The 22,730-nt window shown below is 39.0% G+C and overlaps 1 protein-coding gene across 10 annotated transcripts in view; it reads left to right on the top strand.

Moving 5' to 3' along the window:
* Positions 1 to 22,730, top strand: part of SULF2 (sulfatase 2) — a 209,140-nt gene that overhangs the window by 22,037 nt on the left and 164,373 nt on the right. For 3 of the 10 annotated variants that reach the window (XM_067554304.1, XM_067554302.1, XM_067554308.1), the window contains exons 1-2: positions 7,604 to 7,843; positions 8,683 to 8,723. The gene's annotated coding sequence lies outside the window, so the exon portion shown is untranslated. Of the gene's footprint in view, positions 1 to 7,022; positions 7,090 to 7,601; positions 7,844 to 8,682; positions 8,724 to 19,604; positions 19,704 to 22,730 lie in introns of those variants that run through there. The other 7 variants (XM_067554306.1, XM_067554303.1, XM_067554305.1 and 4 more) reach the window with 6 other exon arrangements.

A 22,730-nucleotide genomic window follows, 5' to 3' on the forward strand; every position in this document is an offset into this window, starting at 1 on the left:
TTAGCAGTAGTAGCTTCTACTAGGCAGGGAAAACACTGCACTTAGCCAGTATTTTACAATAACAAGAGATATTACTCTAATTTATGGACAGGGGGCTTCAAACCCAATTTAGACAAAAAACGTCTTCATCCAAGAGAAACCAGACTTCTTGTTCATTTTACTTTTGACTTATGTAAAGGATGAGTCTCATAATTGACTCCTTCATTAGAACAGACTTCTATAGCCAGTAAGAACAGTGAAATGCTGGATTATACAATAAAATTATTCTGGGAAGCTGACAGATGCTTAGACATTTCATTGTAATTGGCTAGGATTTAACAAGCTTATTTTATGCAATACAAACCAGTTTAGGAGGAGACAGAGCTTTTTTCCTCCTATATGCAAAGAAAAAGGGAAACTGAAAATCTAAAAACTGGTAGACTGTCTCTCCCAAATATGCTTTTATAAAAAGCAGGTTCCTTCTGTTTTCCAAATATGTTACTCAGACAAAAATCAGCCAAGTTGTCAGTCAAGATTCGTTACAGGAAACTGGAGTGAGACCCAACTACACACATCATAAAACCAATTTAGCAACTTGGTCAGTGTTGCCTTTATATTTTGGGATAATCCTCTCAAGTTTTCCTAATACATCTCTCTCTCTGTCGCACACACACTTACACACACACACACTTTTATTTAGGGATGTTTGGTTTGGTTTTTCACCAACTGTGTAATTGGTCTTGCCTTAAGATGGTGTCATACCAAAGCCATTGATATAAAAGTTGTCAAAACTAAAATGTAGATGTTGGCAAAAGATGCCAGAAGTTGTTTGTGAGCTGACAATGTCCTGCAACGAACTGGGCTAACTTCAGATGTGTCTTAAATGGGAGTTCCACTAATTTGTGTCCATTTACATTACCTATACATTTGGCCCCTTATCTTTTATGTGAAACTTGGTCAGTAGAAATTTTAGTAACCAGGTTTAGTTATATTGGTGCATGGGATGCAGTTTTTTGGGACATAATCAAAATGATTTCACACACAACATGATGCATTGCAAGTTCATCCGAAATATTAACATTCAGGCTTAAAATTGTGTTTAAATCACTTCACTCAGCTTTGATCTTTTGTAACAATTTTTGTCTTTAATTGTTGATAAGCTTTGTATTATGTTGAATCCCTTTAATTGCTTGTATTCAGAGAGAGAAAAACCAGCCCAGGAATACAGAGATGCAACACGGAGCTTACTGAACTAACACTAAAACCTAGCCAAACCAGCCAGGATTGGCTGAGCTATCCCCTAATAGTCTAACTCTATTGCTACAGCAACCTAGGCAATTAGGCAAGACACAAAATGCACAACCCTTTGCAACTTTGCCACAGAGTGGCATGCAAAAGAATGACAAAGAGCCAGCAAATAAACTATAACACTACTTATTCTATAGCTGTTCAGCGAAGACAGGAAAAGCTACCCATTCATTTCTTAGTGTTTCACTAAAGATGGTAGAGTTGGCTGTATTGTACACTCTACTGATTGTAAACTACACTACCAATTATTTTTATTTACCACATTGACCAGCAGTGGCTTCAACGTGTTTTATGTTTCTGGGTTATTTCAGCATGCATATTCTGTTCGCATAGGGCCAAAATTTAATCACATTCAAGATGTCAAAATTCCCATTGACACTGATATCAACATTTGGCCCACGATGGCCTATTGCTACAAAGGAAAGCATGTGTCTGCTCTACATACTCAGTGGGAAGTAATTTGTCATTTTTTGTTTATTTCTGATACTAGCGCTCTCCAGTGTGGATTAGATAGAAAATTCAAAGGTAAAAATAGAATCAGAACCATTGAAAATGGGGAATACTTATCAAATGAGTGAGTTTATTCCACTACAAAGGAAGCTGTTGTCCATCAAAAAAGGATGTATTTGATCCCCTATCTTTTTACTATCTCTGTATTGTGTGTGTGTGTGTGTGTGTGTGAGAGAGAGAGAGAGAGAGAGAGAAATATTAATTGGAATGAGTTCTCTAAATGGTAGCTCTGTTTTGAAAAGGACTGTGAAATTGGCATTGAATGTTTTCCATGTTCATTGACTTTCATGGATTTCATTGAGTTTAAGACCAAAAGGGACCAATTAGATCATCTAGTCTGACTTCTATATGATAGGCCATTAAATTTCATCTAGTTACCCCTGTATTGAGCCCAATAATTTCTGAGTAAAGCATAACTTGTGTCTAGCCAAAGGATATCTTCCAGAAAGTCATCCAGTCTTGATTTCAATGATACCATTTCAAATTTAGTCAACTCAACAATTCCACTGAGGATAAATGGGCCAGAAGAGAATCCCAATGCATTCTGGGTACACTAGTTCTGTAGTGGCAGCAAGTGGTTAAAAAAATTAATAAGAACTTGTTTTTGCTTATTAAGTCACCATCTATGACTCAGAATAAACTGAGGGAGCTAATACGTTGATGAAGTAGGTGGTATTTTTCTATGGTCAGTTTGCTGGCTATAACTAGACTTTATTTGGAATATGAGAAAATAGTGATATGTACAGCAGGGGGAAAAAACCTCATACCATTAGAGCAAGATGACTGTGGTGTAGAAAAACAAGAATATCCAAAGAGGAGGAGGAGAGATTCCTTTCTTTAGATAGCAATGTTAAGTCAAAAGTTAATTTACAAAGTAAGAAGAAAAATATGAACTGTAAGAATGACAAGGGGGTCAGACTGAGCATCTGTTGGAAATGATTTTGCTGCACAGAGACAACTCAGAGGAGCCTGGGTTACGTAACTTCCAGGCCTATTAGTTCTATGATGTTGGAGTATTCATAATGACTCAGACTCTAGATTATGAATGGATTTTCCTTGAAACAAACCCTGGAGTGTAGACCATAGTAGATGTTGACTAAATCAATAGAAATAATCAACAGATAATTTTTCCAAAGCAATGTACAGTCATGGCAACTCAGTATGATTTAAGTGACCAAATACGAGAGCAAATTTCAAGTGAATCGAAGTTACTTCATACTGCACATGTTAGACAATGAAACAGCTTTCAAAAAGCAGGAGATGAATTTAAAGCACAAAATGGGGAAACTATTGTAATATATCCTAATGTGTGGGGAAGATTTAGCTGATGGCACTGCTGGTTGTTTAAATGCTGTTGTGTATACGAATGCTGCTCTAGCCACTACTTCTCTCTCTCTCTACCAAGGAGTCTGAATCTTCATATTGTACGAGGGCAGGAATGAACATCACTCCCTCTAAAGGCTAGTATAGAATGTAACTAAGAACTAGAAGTATTTTAGTTTTTGCATTGGAGTCTTGATGTGAGTTTCAACACAGGAAAATGTAAATGAGCTTGAAACAAGACTCTAAGCTGCACTACTGCTATGTAATATTGCAAGAAGTGATTCAGGATAAATCTGACTCCAAGCTTCTAACCACAGATCGGATGAGTCTTATTTCTGTCCAGGAAAATGTAGCACTCAAATTAGGTTATATTTAATAATAATAATTAAAAAAAAATCTTGGGGGTGGGGGAAAGTAACTGTGAGTGAATTTTAAAAATTGTTTTAATGGAACCTTAAAATGGTCATGTCACTTTTGTATATCCTATTTGGCCCACTTTTCAAATCTTTAATTCAAGATATCCGGCTGAAGCAAAAATACAGTGTTGTCATACTCATACATTCAAAAATCAGGAGTTGCCTCCCCTGCCCTCCCTCATCACTAGTCTGACTTAAAAACCATGAGAATTTAAAAAACAAATGGGGTTCTTTTTATTTGCCATTAACGTTCACATTTTAAAGCTTTTTTTCTCCACTGGGCTAGAAATCTATTTAAAATTGCGTGTGTGTATATACATATTTAATTTTTAAAAAATTCTAGCCCATGTGTTGTGGAGAAAAAGACTTGAAATATATATATTCAGATTCTTGCATAACTGGATTCCAGGAGCCGGGGCTTTAAGAAAAGTAGCAAATATCCTAAGGGTTGGCAGCACTGAAAATACACTAACGTTACCTGTAACACTGTGACTACTATTACTGATGGTTAGTGCTGCTGGCCCCCTTGCTCTCCAGTGATGTTTTGTGTCCCTTTATAAATTAAGTGTGAAGAAATTCTGCTTACAAAAAAACTCACTGAAATGCCTGATGCATATGCAAGCAGTTTTTTTTCTTAACAAATTGCACCTTTTGGTTTTTGTCTTCCAATGTGTACAGTTTACTGTTCTATTCATGACCACAGGAAAGCTTTAAATAGAACCTGTCATTTGTGTCCCTCATGAATCATGCATTCATCTATGTGTGTGATAAATTATTAATCTCTAATCTGAGGAATTCAAGTGTTGTCACTGAGAGCATGAGTCTGAGCATATTTTAACAATACCAGGGTAGGAAAAATGCCTAAATCATTCATTACACTCATTTTTCCTGTCAGTGGTTTAGACGGAAATCAAATCATTCTGTTCATGTATTTAAAGCTTATTTACTGGGACCCAGCTAAACAAATAATATTTAGATGGGGAAAAATACATCAGCATGATATCCGTGCTATTCTGCTTTTAAGAAGCACACGTGCTATTTGCTAAAGCTTGTGCTCAAAGAGCAAGGATTTTATTCCCTTTGGCTGGTCAATAGATCACAGTCAGTCTTACAGAAGGACAAAGATCCAGGTTGGGGGAGGGACAGAAGAATACAGTGTCTTATTGTGGTGTACTAAGAAAACCATCAGTAACGTTAATTGATATTTCCATACATATACTTCTGTAAAGAGCACAGGTACAGAAAAAGAAAGGTTTAAACCTTACAAAATTCCTGCAGGCTTTTCAAGTGAAATGGACCTTCTCCCTGATTTTTAACTATGACCTTCTTCTACCCCTCCCCACTGATTACATGCTGATCTTCAGAATTGATGTGTATTCTTACTCCTATTACAACTGTAATGGTTGGTTGCCATGAAAAGCTGGTCATTTATACTTATTTTGTGGCTTGTGTGGGCTGGAGGTTGGGCTTTCTAATTCAATTTAACTTTAACTGCAATTCTTTATTTTATATCCCTGTTTAGAAGACAGCTTAAAAAAACCCGTATTATTACATAGTCCAAAAAAGTCTATTCATGGCTCATAGGGGGGAATACAGAAAACAGATGTGTTTCTAGCTCAAAGCAGTAGCATATGGTCCAGTCCTGAAAGGTGTCAAACTCCTCCTATAACCTGCTCCTGCTGACAGTAGTGGGTGCTAGTTGAGGTGCCTGACTCAGCAATTTGCAGGAGGAACCCAGCACTCCACAAGATTGGGCCAATAGAAGAAACATATGGCAGCCTGAAAACTAAGAATAACTCTGATATTCAGAACTTCTTGCAGAATCAAGTGATGGAAGATTACAACCCTGATAGCAGTGATGGATCTCAATGTATGGAGCTAGTCTCCTATCATAGGGCCCACATTAGTGGAGGTCAATCACTAGCCCACTAGAGGCACAATGGTGAGATGCTCAAAAGGTAGTGGTGTCAGAACTTGAAACTCAAGATCTGGGCATGGCCAAACCTGTAAGAGATTGGACTCTGAATTGGCATGATAATTTTTTAATCTCTCTCTCTCTATAGGCAGGCAATGTGAAGACTACAGGGTGGGCGAATTATGATTGTAGCGGTGGGAAATGTCTTGCAGCATTCTGAGCTGTCCTGGTCCAAGCCCTGTGAAATGGGTATTGCAAAAATTGTGCCTCATTTTTACAACTGCTGTCATGAGGGAAAATAAAGGCTCATCTTGTGCAGATTGTGTAACTGTGTGGGTGGTGGTGGTGGAAATAGATGTCCTACATCCAACAGCGCAGGAAAGGGCACGGACCAAAAGTGAGATCAAGATTTCTAACCTGGTTTTATCCTCTTCAAAAGAAATCACCTCAAGAAGCAGGAATACAGAAGAGGAAATGTTCGATGAAAGTCACATCAGCATTTCTATTTTCTTGGGGGTTCAAAATGAGGTAGCTCCAACACCTTTAGATAGCAGTGTTGTTGTCCACAGTAAGGACAGGCTTGTAGGGTCTATGGAGCAGGAGCGAGATACAAGAGATCATCAGCATAACTGAGGATACTCTGTCTTGTGTTTTAAAATTGATCTTGCCAAGAATCCTGAGATGAGTTGAATCAGACAGACTGGATAGATCCTTGAGTGATGCTGCATTTTAAATCCATGGGAGATGAGTCCTTCAGTACTTCCAGCCAGACCTAGAGGACATTTTGAGACTCCTTGGTTGCCAAAACAACAATCCATGGTCACTTGTATCAAAAGTTGCTGAGAGGGCTGAAATAGTCAAATGATTCTGATCTAAAACCAGCAGGAGAACATTCATGATTCTGGCAAACACAGCCCCAACCAGGGTCAGACCCACCCAGGGTGTCATCCAGATGTACTTAGAGTTGACTATTTTCTGCATTCCCAAGCATCTTCCCCAGAAAGAGGAAGTTTAGGACTGGATGACGATGAATAAGCACTCCTGTACCAAGAGTTGATTGCTCTTGGAAAAAGGGCCATACCTCTGTTGGTTTTATTATAGTCAGTGCTAGGGGAGACATTGATACTGCCTGCCAGAAGCAGTTCTAAAGTCACACTGCTTGTTATAAGTAGCTAAGAGGCAAAACTGCCCATGGTAGGCCTCAGGGAATCTGGAAGGTTATGGATAACCTGATAAGAAACCACTGGAAGAGAATCCTTCAGAGGCCTACAGTTTTCACATATTCAAAAGGCTTGGAGAGACCAAATGATCAATCCTGTCCATGAAGACTGTAACAAACTTGTCACAGTGACCTATTGAAGGAACTCCTGTCTGGGTGAGGCAGGCTATAAGCTACTTGAAAGTGTTCAGCTAGACCAGTTCCTTATAGTGTCTGTGGCTAACCAGTAATATCTGTCTGTAGGTTTCATGTACACCTGAATAAATCATTGTACAGACTCCAGGAAATCTCCCAACTTGTGTCCTATCTGCTGCAGCTCCTGAAGATCATTGTTTAACTGCAGTGGCCTCCAAATACAAGACACAGCCAAAGTACTGGAATGAAAAATCTGCTTTTTAACAACTGATTAAAGCTATTTGGTGAGCTCACAGATCTCATTGTGGGAAAGAAAGTATATATGCCTCAGCACCACTAAGGGCACCATGTAAAGCCGTAGGATTCAATAGTCTCTGAGGCTGTGCAGAAATAGACTGGCTCTGGCTGTAGATGTAGACTAGATCTTGCATTCAAATGTAAGAGACGTTGGTTGGAACATTTCTATGATTCTGTTTCTTTATTAGGCTGACCATGTAGAAGATATAATTATCTCTTCTGGGGTAGTGCTACTATGCTTTCTGGATAGAAGAGCTGAAAATATTTCCAGGAAGGGATGATGAAATCATCTGCTGAAGTCTACTGGTAGTATCTGTCATCAGTGAGGTTTCTCTTGAAGTGAACAGCTCTTGCTAGGGACTGCGCCTTCGGGAGGCTGTGTCTGCTAATGTGCACTAATGTATTTTTAGCAGTTACCTTGGTTGACCTAAAGAATAATACCATTTCCTTTGAAAAAATGTCAGTGTGTCACATTGCAGAAGCATGGCACTTGAACAGCAGCACCGTTTATCCCCATGAACAGGGCAGCCAGATCACTCTCTATTTATACAGAATTCCTGAGAGAACTCATCCTCCTTCAATTCTCACCTCTTTATCCAACCAGATGGTGAGAGCTGAAATGGTCAGAAGACTTGCTGTTGAGCAATATGAGATGCTCTGAATTGCTGGATCCTTGTGAACCTGACAAGGGAGCTCAACACCTTTTGCAAGCCCAAGAGCTGACTTTAGATCTTCTGCAAAGTGTGTGTTTACTTGCCACTGGGTCACTTAACAAACCAATTGTGCACAATGTTTTTAAAATCTGGTTTTAGCTTTTGTTTTGGCCCTAATGATCTGTTATTTAAATCCAGTCTAGCACCTTGAAAATACAGTTAGTTATATCTTAGCCATTACAGTGTAATTTGAATATGTGCAGTAAAAGCATCACTCCAAATTGTTCAGTTTTCCATTGTGAAGAGATGTGATTCCCATTACTTGAGACCTACAAATGAAACTGGATGAAGCATTGAAGAATATGCTCTAGAGGGGACAGTCACACATTGAAGTTGGATGGGGGGATGGACTAGGTCTTCTCTCTCCAGTTTCTCTGAGAACTAGCTATTTTGTGTCTCAATAACAATCGCATCCTATTATGCATTAACATAACCTTTTATATTAAAAGACAAATCAAATACATGTGTTTAAAATTTTGATGTGAAGCCAGTAATGTTAAAATCCTCATTGCTTTATTGGTAGTACTGACATTTTAGTAGGAAATAACTAAAAACATTATGGGTTCAATTCTCTGCTCTGCAAGTGGTCAAAATGTTCCCTGATTCGTTTTACCTGATAACCGGATCTGTCACCGGGTGAATTGACTGAGACTGATACCCAGTAAGGTGCAACCAAACAGCTTTTATTTTGGGACGTGTCAGAAACACGATTCCCACTTAACACAGATATAACACTATTTGAATAAACACTGGGGTCGAGACAGGATGGGGGAGTGAACCTCAGGCCCAATACCTTAGAACACAACCCCTTTGGTCCCCTCAGTCTGCGATAGTAATTACAGTTTCTTTTCTCTCCCTCTCTGGCAGTGCTGGTCACGATCTCCTTCGCTGGAACCGGATCTCTCCAGGTAAGTCTGCTCCGTCTGCTTCTCGTTCTAGACCCGTCTGCTTCTTGTCCTCGATCTGTAGCTGCGCAAACAGTACCTCGCCACGCTACCACTCAGATGGGCAGCCCCTGGCTCCGGCGCTCACTGCCTTACATAGCTTCCCAGGGACTGATCTTAGCCAATCCACTGCTGGGATTTTCCCGCCTTGCTCAGGCTTTGCACACGACACCGATTCTTACGTTTTCCCACCTTTTGCTGTTCTGGGCAGACTTCACCTGCTGGCAGCCTGCCAAGTGTTAGCATCCTGCCTGTCTGAGGCCAATTTCAAAATGGATTCTAAATCCAAGATGGCGTTTCCTATTTACAACCAAAAGAAGGGCGCACAAACATAACTATTTCCACCTAACACAAGGGCTCCTTCCACAAGTCTCCCTAAAGCCAGAGGGGCTGCCCCTACAGAATTCCCTTCTACCCCCTCCTCATTTTGTGTTGGGATTATCCAGTGATGTACGGGTGCCCTAACAGTTTCTACATCACTGACCTAGCTTTCTGTATAGGGGCTGTATCCTGGGAAAAGGCCTCCTGTCCGTGATGTCCCTTTGCCCTAGCCATCCCTAGCTGCTGGGAATCTGCCTCCTATATAGCGAATACATCTGCTGCAAGAAACCGAAATGTATTGAGGTTTCAACAAGGTGAACTGGGCCTTTAAGTGGGTTTCAAGTCTTGGAGTGCTTGGCCACCTCCCAGATTATAAACTACCACAAAGCCTTTTGGGTGAGGAAGTGGGAATAAAAGCCAGGCCACTTTCTCAGTGTGGAAGGAGCCATAGCCTGCTGTTGGGGATTTCCAGAGGGACGTCTGTGGCTTGAGAAAGATCTGTTCTGGGGTTCCCAGCTGAAAGGGAATGGAGCTGGTGGAAGGGGCTGGGAGAGCAAGCAAAGCAAGGCAGGGAGCATGCCCAGGTAATGCAGGAATTGATGGTGGCTGCTCTTCTCAGGGTGCAGGGCAGAGGGAAAAACTAGGCTCCCCTGCATCTCAGTTCTACCAGCAGGAGGTGGTGAGTAGAAACTACTTCCTGGATTGTAGGGAAGGGACTGCTTGGAACACCTGTAGTCAAGGAGCAAAAAGGGTCATTCAGATGATGACATCCCCTACCAAAGAAGATGTCTGTTCTTGGCTATAGGGCCCAAACCAGCACCCCCCTCATTTGCTAAACAACCAGCTTACTGAGTCTAGGGGGAACAGAGGCAGTTGCCTGTATCTGAGTGGACTAAATAAACAGACTTGGCTTCTATCTGGCACATTTTTTTAGTACAATACATAATTTGAGGAAAACTTAGATCCTGTCAGCTTGAAGCTGGTTGAAAACATGGATCTAAATGGTGCCACTGGTGAAAGGCTCCCGAACGGGTATGGTTTAGCTTAACTGTAGTAAAAGAGGCTACCAATAACTGTTGTCTTATATTTTGTGGCATTACAATGCTGTACAGTTTTGAGTAGGCAGCATTTAATAAGTTAGGTTCTTCCCATCCTATCCGCCTTCTCAAGCCCTGATTAATCATATGCAGATATAAAACTATAATTAGCTGCAGTCATGGAATACTGTAACTTTGCTGTGTCCTCAAGAAATCAGAGTCTGGAAAGAAATGTCTGCCTTACAGTACATATTACTGTACTATGAATTACTTGGTAGGAACTTGGATTAGCTAGAGTCTAGGTAGACACTGGCCTCCATACAAATACAGTACACAGGCTGCTGAGCTATGGCAATTTGCCAGACTAAGTTCTTTAGTCAACATACTGGCTTATTAATAATGGAAATTCTTCTGTCTAGTTTTAGGGTTTAGAATGCTGAGTAGGAATTTGTCTTTGTTTCTAGCCCAATATCTGCTTGTGGCCTTTTACTGAAAATAAATATTGTTTTTAAAAGGAAAAAAAAAACTTTTAAAGGGACATAGTCAACCTAAATCTCTCTTTGCCTCTGAAGAAGTTTTACCTACTTATGTAAGTTTTACCTTTTTAAAATGACTTTTTTTTTCCTTCTGCTCTCTCTTTTGTTCACTTTGTGTGTTTAACAGCACTCTTGGTATAATCCCTTTCACCGTTTACCCTTCATGAATTAATTTTTCTCTGTTTGGTGTGCATCTTTTAGCCATAGTGAAGAGACAAGCACTTCTAAGAAATAGGAAAAATGTAACAGTAAAAAAACAAATTGGCATGGGGACTAAGAGACATGTTGTACCTGCAACTGTTGGACTCATTTTGTAATTGACTAGACTTTGAGTTGACAGACTTTTAATTAGATGTATGGTGTTTATGCTCATCTTGTTTTGCTGTCTGAATCTCTTTCTTTAGCTTTTTTTTTTTTAAATGAAATATAAACTGAAACCATTGGTAAGATACCAGTTATAACTGTTCAGTGCAATTAATTCTGTTGATTCCTGCAGTATTCATAAGTGGTGGTATTTGGGCTCTTCCCTCTACAGCTGTTCAATGTTTCACATTTTGTCTTATGAAGAAGAGTTAAGAGTATAAAATTCTCTTGGGGCAATACTTACACAACTTGCCAGCTAGGACCTGCTAAACCTCCTATTTACACAGATAGGAGTCAGTTCAGCTACATAGCTCATAGGCAATTTCTGTTTATGGTTTTCTGGTTAAATATGTAGCATAATCTGATTTTTGGTCATAAAATAAAATATATACTACAAACCATATAAAAATGCAGGATGTGAAGTTTGCTATAAGAATCTTAACATTTGCAGATCCTAACTTATTTTATTTGACCTGTGTAACATAAGGATAAGTTCATGTCATTTTTAAAAGTTTATTTTCTTGATTATTTTGAGGGGGAAAAGAAGGAATTGCCTGTGCCTAAATGTATTAATAAGCATGCTTGTGCTGTAGCATAATACATATTGTATGTATAATATATTGAATGCATATATGTATTTTCATGTTTGCATGCAAATTACTTTTGCGTGTGTATGCGCGCACGCCTGCACATGTGTATGTACTATACAACTTTGCATCAGAACAATGTGAAATGAGTTAAAGGTGGTATGAATCATAATGACAGGCTAGTGCCTGGTATCCAAGATACGTTAACATGCTGATAAGTTACTTGTTTCCCTGCTGTGAGAACTGGTTGCTGTATTTGATTCGTTGGTTGAATACAAACTAAATTAAATCTGCAGTGACCTATATTGTGCTCTAGCTAATGACCCAGTTAACCTCTGGTTAATTTTCTGTCTCTTGGTGTCCTGGGAACAGGGACATGTTTACCTCAGTTGTGAAGAACCTTTAGAAATGTGCCACTGGCATTTATTATTCTACAGCTGTGTGTTTTAATAGAAATTAGCTAATGGGCCGTGGGGATCTGCAGAAGTTGCAGAATGCCAGTGGGGGGCTGTCTGTCTGCTTTCCTCCACCCTGATTTACATGACTAAGCTTCTTGGTTTCTTTTTAATTGTTTGTTTGTTGATTATTGATCTGTCTCTTGTGAAGGAAACAAACTATTTGCTTAACGTGCAGGACATTAATATTGGCAGCTTTCCAGAATCTGCCCCTTTGCAAACTGAATTTAAATGTGAACCACACAGATATTGGTAGAGAGGGTCGCAACTGTAATGCAGTCTGATCATAACGTGGCTGTGATATGTAAATAAACGTGTACATAATTCATAAAATAATATTGACCTTGGCAAAGGGTGGACTTGCCTAACAAGGAATAACCTCTTTCTCCAATAGAAATTAGATTCCGCTCCAGCTGAAAGGGCCCATGTGTGGCAGAGACTTTGCATCTCTTTCAGGAAATGACAAAGCATTCAGTGGCAGGCTAAAATGGGAATGGGGTAGAGAGTTACCAGATATATATACCCATGTATGCTGGAAATGCTGACTCTTAACTCTGTAGCCTCCATCATAATTGGACCGTAAACACCTCAAGGTGGTCTAAGAGGCCATAAGCAATAAGGCCATAAATGTGTCTGCCACTCTCTCTCCCATCCCTAGCCTACCTCCTCCCTGCTCCATGTATGTTCCTTTGCTGAAGTCTGCAAGGCAACAGAGTAGAACCATTTCATCAGCTGTGCACCAACTGGCAAACCCCAACATGCTGGGAGTATTTGTCTCCATTTTCCAATGACCTGTTCCTCTTCTTGTACAAGATGAATCAGAACAGCATCAGTTATTTCATACTATATACATCTATGATTCTGACTCAGAAGGGCTGCGATCCTAATTTCCCCCAGGTTACTTCTTATGTCTGGCTCAGTACTTTATTAGATCTTCCTGAATGCACCCTTGCAGTTTTATTCCTGCTTTCCCATTACTGTAATATGTTAGTGATTTAATTCTCAAACTGTGGCTTAGGAGCAATTGGAGGTTTGTGAAGGGCATGCTGATGGCCCAGGGAGTGCTGATTACTCACATGATGCTGAGTCTTTTCCAGCTGCTAAACTGTATTAAAATAAATTTTAACAGACCTTAAATACTCTCTTAATGTTACACTTCCACATAAACAATTGCTGTAGTTGGCACAGAGATGTTATCCAATGGTGAATGGGAGGGGTCTGCAGAGTCATCAATTGGTGACGAGGGGTCCATGAAACAATCTCCTTACTTAGGTATGGTTCCCAATAAGAAAAAGTTTGAGAATCTATGAATTGGAGGTTTCAGCTCACATGTGAATTCTGTATTAGAGATGGGCTGGATCCAAAGAGGCTGAAAGAGTCTCTTAACTTGGGAAAGGTCTGGATCTAGATCTGAATTGTGCAACTATCTCCCTTCTCTCTAATAGGCAAAATGTAATCCGTAGGTCTTCACTGAATGGCACTGAACCCTCAAGGAGTTTGTCTGGTTCTGGACCTGAACTTTGCAGTTCAGGCTGATAAAACTACAACCAGAACTGCTCAGAACACTTCCAAATCCCAATGTAAAGTTTTTCCAGAATTGTTGCAAAGTGCAATAGCTGCAAGGTTAATTGTGAGGTCTGTCTTGAGGTTGTTCCTTAAGAGTCCCAGAGAAATAGACAATAAAATATACGTGCAATAGTTTTCATACAACTTTAGTTGCAGCACAAGTCCACCTTCTCCAAACATCTTAGCATTCAACTCTCAAAACAATCTGGCTGTCTGAATGGACTTACCTAGTTGCAGTGAGCCCCTTACTCAGCCTGTTGTGTCAAAGATCTGTTGAAAATAATACACGTGCCTGAACCAGCCAAACCTTGGCAGTATATGGGTCACTCGGGTTACAGATTGAGGCTCTGGGTCACAACTGTCCCAGAGCTAGTTCTGTCTGTTATTAATACACTGCCTGTCCCTTGTAGTTCTTTTGGGGGTGAAATGCTCCATTATTTTTGCTTTTGCCCAAGGCAACAACAGGAGAAAGTGCAATCAGCAGATTGTGTGCTCAGTCATCATACTGTGGACTAGCTGCTGTGCAGGTATTGACATATGGGAACATTTTTATAGCAATGCTTAGTTCATAGACACAAGGTCTACACATGGGTTTAGGGCCGAACTTTAGCCACTCATGCAAAACTGTGGGACACCTGTTAAGAGGTCAGTTTTCAGACCTAAGAAATGGACTATTTTTTAAAAGCAACATTGCCTCCCTCCACTCATAATCTCCATGAGGAACATCTCAAGAGTTTGTTCTACAGCCTTTGCACCCCACACAGAATGAGCTGTGGGGCTGGCCCGAAAATGCAAGATCCTGGGAGTTGCCCAGGAGGCCAGAGTATTCTGAAAGAGCTCTGGAGCTTTGGGATCAGACACAGCTCCAGGGAATCCTATTTCCTATATTTAGAGGGATATCCTTGGCCCTGGACTGTGTACTCTTTTTCCCAGTTAATCTTCATAGACCCACCCAAGCAGGACTCTGCACATGCTCTGTCCTGGGCCCGACAAGGGGCTTTACCCTTGTCAGGCCCAGGCTCCACTTTTCTGTTGATTTCCCTACAGGGCCTAGGAGGGGGAGCATTGCCAAAGGGGCAATATGGTACTACAAAATTATTAATCATTGCCATATGGGAAGTACCTTTTAGTGACTAGTGAAAAAGCATTAGTGAAGCCTTATCTGAGTTAAAATAACAAAAGGTCGCCTTATTTTAAAAGAAGAAGAAAAATTAACCTAGATTTTATTTTGTGTTTCTGAAATGCTCTCTATCAGAAGGTTAAATCATGTAAAATCCATAAATTGCAGAAGGAATTTTTAGTCCCAATATACTAAATCCCTTCCACTTCACCAGCTGGAGCATCTTGAAAACAGGAATTTTTCTGTCAGTCATCAGTCGGAGTACAGGGGATTCTTCATATGAAGGCAGCTACAGTACCCCCACAGCTAAGTCCCTAGTCTTTTCTGTTTATGAGCTTATTCTGTCAGGGTCTGTTAGTTTTGGTATTGTTAGAGGTTTAACAGGATTTCAGACTACTTGGTGGTCTCCATGGGTCCTTTGCCTATTTCACCTCTCAGTATTTCCTCTGCTGGAGGGGAAAAAAAGTGACTGTGACTGACTGAGAAGATTTGAATTACACAGGGTGTAATTCCTTTATCCATAAATTTATAAGGGAATTGCTTCTTTCTTGGTTAGTGGTTTAGAGATAAAAGAGCCAAATTCCAAGCTTTTGTCAGAAAGGGAATATAGACTTCAGAATTTGCAATATGAGATTGATATTTAGTGTGTCTTCATTTTATTGGTTTTTAACTGACAACCCAATAAAATATGTATATTTGTATTTAAATGTGGTACATTAACAAAACATAGTACTATACAATATATTATACACATTAATAATTTTGTGCACCTAATTATGACCCATGGTATGCATTCACAGAGCTGAGCTGGTAAGGAGGACAAAGATGTGTGCAAAAGGACTAGCACAAATTACTTCCAAGAGCAAGGGAGGGCCATATTGTGACTAACTGTAGGGTCCCGGGTCAGTGCCTGGGGCAGTGCAGTTAAGCACTGTGCATCTTAAAACTCCCAATGAAACCACAATCTAGCCCTTTGTTAAAGGCCCATTACTTAAGAATAGTGGACAAGCTGCATAGCAGTATGTGAATTTAATTGTCAGGGATCATATACATATATATCCAACCAAGGAGGCTGTTCCAAAGAAATTGGAAGAAGACTAGGAATGACTCACTCAGTTACGGCCTCCCTTAAAAAAAGGTGTGTGTGGGGTGGGAGAGTGGCATCTTGATGTGTACAAAGGTGCATCTGGTGGAAAAACTTAATTTTTTTTCCCCAAAGTGATTTATGGATATGAATCATGGGAAGCTAATACTGCTGACAAGAATAAAATTGAAGCTTATGAAATGTGGTCCTGCCCAAAGACTCTTGCAAATCAACTGGATGGGGAAAAAAGATGAATGCCTATGTTAGAAATATTATTGGAGAGAAGCAGGCCCTGATGTTGGAAACTAACATGCAACTGGGAGTACTTTGGTCACATCAGGAAGATAGTCATAGTAGGAGATGACCAGCGAAGAAGAGATGGATGGATGATATGTGGCAGATCACTGGAAGGTCAGCTGCTGCGTGCTTAAAGTTAGCAATGGATCATGAAGGCTTTAGAAAATTCTGCTATACTGTCACCGATACTCAGACTGGAGTAAATGGGTTGACTGACTGACTTTACTTGTGTGTGTGTGTGTGACTGGCTTCTAGTTATGCATTTGTATGGTACCCAGCACATTGGCACACTCCTCCAGTACTGGGCTCCAAGGCTCTGCTGCAAACAAATAACTAACAATAATAAATAAATTTGTCATTCCTGATTGGCATTGGCCTGTCCTGGCCAATACCTGATGCTTCATAAAGAGATTAAAGAAAACGTGACAGAGCTTTTTAGAAATCTTACTCTCTGAAGCGTGGGACTTGATTATTGTTAGCTTGCATAATTACATGTCTGATTTATGTTTTTATTTATTTTAAAAAGTGCAGTAAATCATTGCAAATAAGAGAGAATATTTCCTTACATATCCAGTGCTCATACTAGTAAAATCACACTTTCAAGCTGTTTTTGATTAGGTAAAAACAATAGAATTCTCTTTTGTAATCCTTAAGTTCTGGAAGGCCACTATCCTTTCTGCATTCAATTTCCTCCCAACGATACACTTCTACAGTAACCCAAGAAACTAACTGGATGATTGTCTAGGTCGTGAGTACGTGGAAACAATTTCTGTATCTTTACATAAGCTATTTATTTTTGTCACCTTCTATTTCAAATGATTGAAAGGATTTTGTTTTGACTTTCTAGAACAGCTCACCTTGGCACTGAGAATTCCATCCCAAAATGTGCATGTATGGGAAAGTTATAACTACATCAAAACACAACAATGGCAAAGGTTCATGATATTTTTTTTTGTCATTTCAAAATCAAATGTACAAATTGAGGATTAGGGCCTGATCCTGCAGTAGTTCCATTGACTAGGATCATATGTCCAATTATTCTTTTGTGTCAACATAGCTATATATATATATTTAAACAAAACCTAAAACTGAGTTGTTTTGCAACTTCAACTATATAGTTATGGTGGGTACAACTGACTAATAATGTCTGTTGTAAAAGGCGCAGATTCTGATACCCTTACTTGCACTGAGTAGCATGTTATTCCACCAAGTAAGGGCATCAGTATGTCCTACCGCATAATGCAAATCTCCCAACATACCAGTCTCCTTGCTTTGTACTATGTTCTGTCATCACTACACTCTTCTTAAATAGTTGTTCATGTGTGAATACATAATAAATAGTGATTCAAAAGCAATATTTTCATAATATTTACAGAAGATCGTTAAGCATGACTGCATCAAATTTTTCAGAAGAATTCATTTTCATAGTTTCAATCCTTGAATAGAAATCATCTGATTTTCTTTGTCCTTCAGGTTATTCAAAAAGCCTGACATGGCAGCTTTATCATGACACCTGACTGTCTAGATGAAACACAATAGTGGCAAACAATGTGGTACAAATTTTTCTCTTAAATTAATATGAAAGTGAAGAAAATCCCTCATTGGGACATAAAATAGCCACAAACCCAGCAGCTTACCATCAAATTCCACCCCGAGTTTACTCATGCAGTTCCCATTAGGCTGTATTACTGTCTCTCACAGATATTAATTTGAAATACCTCCGTTGACTTTGATCAGTATAACAGAGCAAAATTAGGCACTTTTTATGTATTTTTCCCCCTTTATTTAGATGACTAATACTACTTCAGTAGGGTCCTTTTTACACTTTCAAAGAGGCATTTGCAATATAACATAACATAGCACAGCATTCTATATGCTTTTGTATGTAACCGACGCTTTTACCATTTGTAAGTCTTTCTCTTTCTTTGTTTTAATAAAGTTTTATTCTTGGATTGGGTGGGAGTGGGAGAGAGAGAAGTCCAGCACAGATGAATACACATCAAGATTCTCTGGTTTAACTGAGATGTTCTCAATTCAGGAATGAGCTTTATCTCCTTGAGAGATGCAGTGCTCTTGAGGCTGCTCTCACTTATTCTTAACTGTCCATGTCCCCACGGGGCCATTGTTACCTTCTTCACAAAGTTTCACAACTCATCTATAAACATAATTAAGTGCTTTGAGATTCACTGATGGAAAAATGCCAGTATTCCAATAGTGAATTAACACACACAACCTTATGTACTCTTCTTACAAGGCAGAGTTGAGACTATAAAATGCTTAATATTGACCTATACACTCTTGCATTTCAGATTTTAACCCCCGTCTTGTATTCCATATCTTTTGACACTTACGATAAGTAGAGCATGAAGGGTTTTCTGTATTTTGAAAAAAAATAAAGATTTTTTTTATTGGACTTCAGGCATAACAAACTTGCCCAGAGCTTAGTTCAGATATGACCTGGCCATGCTTTAGGTATTAGATACACATCAATAGAGAGAAAAGAGGGCCATGTTCAATATAAATGTAAAAAAGCTTTAGACACTTGTGATTATCTGTCGCTTTGCCTGAATAACTACAGCAGTTTGCAAATAGGAAGGATTTGGCAGAGACCAAAATTGCAAATCCTTTGCAATAGCACTGCGCTTAGATTAAGTTCCTGTGAAATCTTTTCTCAGTCACTAATTTCACACTTCAGAGACAGAACTGTGAACAGTTTACAACAGCATATAAATCTAATTTTAATAACTGCTTCCTTGAGCCTTAAACTGCTATTTTTTGGTAATCATTGCCTTTTTTAACGAAAATGTTCCATTCCTTTACAGTAAATGTAGCAGATTATGTTAATCCTCTAGTATTGTATAATTGTAGAGGAGAATGTTGGGAGTGTGAGGCTTGTTGCATATTTCCCATTTACACAATTTTCCAACAATGCAAGTTCTTTTATTGCAGTTGTAATGCACAGGCATTGAATTCGGCGTATCTTAACATCTGTTTTGCCTTTAATCATAAAATAAAACTATTGGTTTTTCAGGGGCATTTTGTATGTGAATGGGAAAGGATGCAAAATAACATTGTGTTTGAAACCTGATGCACTCTGTATGGATCATTACACAGTAAGTGGGCATTGTGGGCCAGATTCTGTTCTCATTTACACTAGTGCAATTGTGATTGGAATCTGGCCTAAACTACTTTAACTGAAATTAAGATCAAATTAATCTTCTGAATTGCTCAACAAGCGTAGCCTTAAAATTGAGAAAAATCCAGTAATTCCAAGACCAGAAACATGAAGTTAAAATTGGAGTTGGAGAATACTAAAAAAGTTTTGTTTGGGGGGGCATGAAAGGGGGAAGGTTTAGGTTTGTTCTTATTGACCTGAATTCATTTATTTCACTTTTCTCTTTTGGAAATGCAGTACTATGTCCTCCCCAAGGGCAATGGGAGACTTTCCTGCTGATATCCAATGATTTAGAGCTGACATCGACAGATGAGGAGAATTGTTTCTTAGAGAGAATCTAGTTTCTTGCTTCATTCTCAACAGCAGTTCTGGGAAAACTTGTAAAATGACTCTCCTTGGGGAGGTAGGTAGGTTGCCACATGCTGAAATGTTGCACCTTTTTACTGGGTTGAAAGAAAACTTCCACATTTTAAATGAAAGCCCAGCTTGATGATCAGATTGTCATGAACACCAGCTCTCTAATATTAATAATGAAATAATACTTTGCACTTCATTGGCAATACTTACCTGAGACTATTAAGCACTTTGGAAATATTTAGGTAGTAAAACTTGGCAGAGGTAGGCAATTTCATTGTTCTCATTTACAGACAGGGAAAGTTGAGGCAGTAAGAGATGGCATTGCTCAAGGTCACAGAGAAACTTGGTGTTAGAGCTGAAAATAAAACTCAATAGTCAAAACTTTCAAAGTGGTTCATGGTAATTTAGCATTCATTTTTAATGTAAGGTGGGTATCTAAATTCCCTGCACAGTTTTCAAAATTTCAAGCAGGAGTTTCTAACTGCACATGATCTGTGTAAACAAACAATCTCAGAACATTTTAACTGTTGAGAAGAAATTAGACAGGGAAGTTATTCTTTCTTTCCAAAGCAGACAGCAGCCAAGGGATTTTTCTAAAACTAGTATTATTAAGGTCCACTGCCACTCTGTAAAACTGAACCCATAAAATTGAAGTGAATTATCTAAAATATGGCATTCTCCTTCCAAGCTAACTGTTCTTTAAAATAATGCTTGTGGCAGAAATCAAGGCAAGGGGCCTGAGAAATCTAAGGGTGAAGGTAAAATTCCAACCTGATTCATAATTCACCTAGTTGTGCCCAACTACTACAAATGTATTGGATTGCTGCATGGCTTGAGCCAGATCCATACTACTCCAGTGGTACTTCGGCTCATAAGCAGACTCCTCAAGATTCTTCTGCACAAGGGAAGTCCCTAGATGATCTAGAGCTGAATTAATGGCTCCATACAGTGCTGGAGATGTGGCTGTGAGAAAGAATGCATGGTGCTTCTGTCCCAGCAACTCCCAGCTGCTAGAAGAACCTTCTGATGCTATATGCAACTGATTTGTAATGGTTATCAAACTAACTTCCAGTCTCCAGGTTTCAAGTTTGGGGAACTGTAAAAGGGGTATAAAGGTGACCCAAATCTGTGTGTTTTAAGTCACCCTGTTGTTGCTCATAAAAGTGGAATGGCAGTCTGGCTTTTTGACTTCGACTTCAAAGTTGCTGACTTTTTGGGGGGGAGGAGGGGAGAGATGTTTATCGTTACCGTCACATTGTTAATATGCAAATAGTTTACACAGTATTTTCAGTCTGTTGCTTAAGAATATTTACCAGGGAATCTCACTGGGAAACATGCAACATGCTGAAGCTCACATTTTTTTGAGAGAGAGAGATGTGGTCCCTAAATCTGTACTCTGTTGGAGTGCATGGTTGATAAATTATAATGTTACTTCTGTTAGCAGCTGTTAAACAGAGAAAAATGTCATGGAGAACTGCACATTACAGTAGAGCTTTTAACGTTTACCACTGAATGTGACCATAACCTAAAGAAGGATTTATTCTGAACTCCTAAGTCTTATTTTTGCATTTTTATAAACGTGGGTGTTAAATTGATGGGGTGGAGGGAGATAAATGTACTAAAGTGAAGAGACTCAGCTAGTCTGTAAAAGGACTTCAATAAAAGCATGCCTGGTCCAGGAATGAGGTAGTAAATGAATTCAAGACCAGACTTGGTCAGGATAATGTAACTTTCGAATACACTATTGGAGAACTGACCTGAAGTGGTACAAATTAAAATGAATGAATGCCTAGGCAAACAAGTTAATTTTTGGCACGCTCAAGACTCAATAACTAAATTTTTACACTTCTTTAATCTTCATGTAAATAACTTAATAGTAGATGTGATACAAAAGCAGAGGAAACAAGTGTAAACTATTGCATTTTTATCAAAAGAATGACAGATTGAGAATCTTTGTCCTGTTTAACAGCCATGTTTGCAGTTATTCCCTGCAGAGAGAGAACCCATCTATAGGGCAGAAATTTTATTGTAATTTCACCTTGTAGAGACTTCTTCCTATTTGTTTCATCAGGGAGTACATTATGAGAGTTTTGACTTCCCCTCTCATCGTGTCAGTGCAGTGGCTTTCAGTCTGTGGGACCCTGGAACTGAGTCCACAAACTATGTCTAAGATTTCCAAACTGGTCCACACTTCCATTTGAAATTTTTTAAGAGGTCCACAAATGAAAAAAGTTTGAAAATCACTGTATTAGTAGAGAAGAGAACTTGTCCCTATGTTTCTACAGTTTGTGTGGTGATATTGAAATGTATTAAAAACCATTGTCTCCGACAGGAAACAATGACATGCTCCAGTTTCAACCAAATAGCTAAGAAGAATGGTATTTACTTCTTCCTTAGTAAAAGCCTGAAGCAAATTCCATCAGTGAATTTGTGATGGCACCTTATAATAAAAGAAGCTTCTGTGATATGTCTGCACCCAAAGCCCCATCGGATTCTTCATGTTAATTCTGTATATTCCAAACTTTGTCTAACGGGTGTCATGCATGCTGCATCCTGTAATTCTGATTTATTTAATTAAGCACACAGAAAGGTAAAGGGGAAAATGTCTTTTTCTCAGTGACCATAACTCTTCAGAGTTCCCTGTGGGCTTTGTAATATCACACAGATATTTAAAACAATCACAGAAAAAACTGAATAGATTAAACTGGAAATAATTGACTTAAAGACTTTCTAAGGTTTCAAACTAAATTAGTCTCCAGAGAAGAAAAGCAGCAATTTTCTATATTTTGATTAAAAGATAAACAGAAGATAATAAGAGATTGGCATTAAAATAATTTTTGTTTGGGTTTTTAAAAAATTAATATACAGCAAAATATAACGAAATTAAGACACTTAAAATGTATTGTAAAAGGATCCGAGAGTAGTTGGTTTCAAAGGTTTATATTTTTTTCTTAAATTGGGTTTTGGCTGTCCCCTGCAATGAGTGGTGGGGTGTGTACTGATGTATACTGTAACTTTCAATGGCTTCATAAACAAAGTGGACTAAAACTTGGAGGTGGTTTTATCTATAGCA

This window comes from Emydura macquarii, unplaced genomic scaffold (genome assembly GCF_026122565.2).
Source record: "Emydura macquarii macquarii isolate MOO-44397 ecotype Brisbane River unplaced genomic scaffold, CSIRO-AGI_Emac_v2 contig_1483, whole genome shotgun sequence".
Classification (NCBI taxonomy): domain Eukaryota; kingdom Metazoa; phylum Chordata; order Testudines; family Chelidae; genus Emydura; species Emydura macquarii.